Raw genomic sequence first — 2,897 nt, 5'->3', positions numbered from 1 at the left:
TCCTAAAATCTTGTTTTGAGATTTTGTACCACTGTTTTTATTTTTTTTTCTTTCTTTAAAATAAAAATAACTGATGTCAAAAAAAAAAAAAAAGTACCTGCTTAGGCAGACAGAGGGGCTGGGAGTTCGATCTCCAGGCTTGCCATGCTGGCCCTGCCCCGGGGATGAGCCGAGACCGCAATTGAGACTCGCTCTGGTGGCACATGCCTGTAATCCCACCACTTGGGAGGCTGTAAACAGGAGTTCAATCTATGCAGTGAAACTCTGTACACCCTGTCCTAAACTAAAAAAAAAAGTATTTCACAGAATGTAAGTTTTTGTGGTTCTTTATTGAGATAAGGTCTTATTATGTATTTCAGGCCAGTTTTGAACTTGCCATATGATCCAGCCTGGCCTAGAACTCAGAATCCTCATACCCAGCCTCCTAAATGTTTTGTCCTAGAATGATCTTGAGGTTGGTACCTATCGTATTATGAATCAATAGACTATGCTTTCCAAGTAGTATTCAGTTGGATAAGCTATTACCAGGTTTTGTTTTGTTTTTTTATTGACAGATATTTAGGTTGTTTCCACTCTCTGGCAATGGTGAATACAACAGTGTAAGACTTCATCTCTATGGGGGCCCGTGCTTTCACGTCCCACCTTGCCTGAAATCCCCGGATCACAGATGTGTTCACAGACTTCCCAATATTCCTGATGCCCAAAGTGTAGGAGAGCTCGAGCCGCTTCGCGTTCTTCTCAGCTGTTCTATTCATAGTGGCCCTATCACCACCGGTGTTGCTGCGGCTCTGGTCTCCAGTCTCCAAATGAGGTCAACACACTAGCATTCTATGGTTCATTGTTTAAATTTTTTTCATTTTTAAATTGGATAGTTTGTCTTTTATATATATATATATATATATATATATATATATATCTCAAGTCCTCTGCCAGAAATATAACTCCAAATGTTTTATTCAATTCTGTGGATTGACTTTCATTTTCTTAATGGTGCCTTTTAAATAGCTGCGGCTTGTTATTAGCTCCAATTTGTCAATTTTTTTCTACTATGACTCATGGTTTTTTCTTTACTACCTTTGAATAGTTTCCAATTCAAAGTTACCCCCCAAAAAAAGTCTTTTTCTAGTTTTCTGTTTTCTATTTAAATGTGTACTCCATTTCGAGTTATTTTTGGGTATACAATAAGGTAAGGGTAAGCACTGATAATCATTTTTATATAAATGTTCTTTTGTTTCCACACCACTTACTCAAAAGACTTTCTTTTCCCCATTAAGTGGACTAGCAAAGTTAAAATTGTCTAATTGGTCATATTACCATAAGCAGCATACAGATTTAACATAAATCCTATCAAAATTCTAATGACATTATTAACAAAACTAGAAAAAAAAAAATCCAAAATCTCTCATGGAAACCTGAAAGACCTAGAAGACCCAAAGCAATCTAAAATAGAAAAAGCAAGTTTGGAGGAATCACAACACTTCACTTCAAATTATATTGCAAGCCACAAGAGCAAATGTAGCATGGTACTGACACAAAAATAAACCCAAAAAACAAATGGAATAGAAAAGGGCCAGCCAAAAAGCTCACAGGATTAAAGCGTCTGCAAGCAGGTTCAGGGGCCGGGTGTTCAATTCCGGGGCCCAATTCCAGGGCCTGCCCTGCCGGTCCAGGGTGCACTGAGATGGCAATTTAGACTGGGCATGGTGGTACACACCTGTAATCCCAGCACTTGGGCAGCTGTAAACAGGCACATCACTATGAGTCTGATCTAACAGTGAGACCCTGTAGACCCTTCCCTAAAAAAAAATACAACAAAAAGGTTAGTTTATCTTAATAAAAGGTTCAAACAAATACAAAAATATGAATTGCAAAAATTCCATAAAACAAATAAATTCAGTGATTGTAGAACAAAAACTTTAAAAAAATACACTAATAGAAAAATGTACCAACATACAAAATATTTTAAGTTTACCTCTCTTACTAATCAATAGCTAAATTAGTCATCTTGCAATAACAATCTTAAGGCAAATTAAAGTACAAAAAGTGTTCTTAAAAGCCATAGGTTAAAAAAAAATGCCACAACTCAGCAATTGCCATCAGAAATATTATCATAAGCCTGGAGAGATAGCTTGGGGGTCTAAGCACCTGCCTGGCAAGTACAAGGACCCAGGTTCAATCCATGGTACTGCACGCCATACAGGCCCTATGTGGTGCCAGAGGTGGTGGTGCACACCTGTAATCCCAGTGCTGCGGAGGCTGAGACCGGAGGATCACTATGAGTCCAAGCTGCATAGCAAGACACTGTACCAGATGAATGGATAAATAAATAAATCTTTTTTAAAAATGCCACAACCAAAAACATTCTCATAAATCATCTTACCATCTTCTTACAAAAAATTTCAACATTTTAATATGCCTAAACAGACAAGGATGCTTCTATTTGGGTTAGGATAAACAACACAAGTGTGATAACAATCACACATAATAAATCCCAGTGAGCATAAGGAAATCAAAGTTTATTTTTATTAATTTTAAAACCTATTGAATGATTGAATTACATGGCTAATTAGGAACACAGGCTAAGAGTCACCTAGGAGTCTCAGATTTGTTCCTGGTTCTTCTCCATCTATTCAGATTGAGGGAAAGGATTATAAAGATGTCTATGTGCCAAGCTAGGCGTTGGGATGCATAGCTTTTGAAGGATTTATCCACATAGCCAGATGTGTAGAAAGGCTGGCAATTATCATCTAATGGCCTGTATAGGAGGCGGACAGGGTAATTTTGTAAATGCATAGCTGGGCAATCTGCACTGTTATCAAGGTATACAAATGCAAAGCTTCCATTTTCTTCTGTGTTCTCAGTTCCTCCAGTTCTACCCTTAACTCCAGTTCCTGGCA

At 37.8% G+C, this 2,897-nt stretch overlaps 1 pseudogene; it reads right to left on the bottom strand.

Annotated features, from left to right (window-relative positions):
* The window catches only part of LOC101570232, a 9,011-nt pseudogene extending 8,256 nt beyond the window's left edge, over positions 1-755 (bottom strand).
* Between the last annotated feature and the right edge of the window lie 2,142 nt (positions 756-2,897).

Source organism: Octodon degus, unplaced genomic scaffold (assembly GCF_000260255.1).
Source record: "Octodon degus isolate 3935 unplaced genomic scaffold, OctDeg1.0 scaffold00220, whole genome shotgun sequence".
Classification (NCBI taxonomy): domain Eukaryota; kingdom Metazoa; phylum Chordata; class Mammalia; order Rodentia; family Octodontidae; genus Octodon; species Octodon degus.
This window is presented reverse-complemented; position numbering and strand designations above follow the sequence as displayed.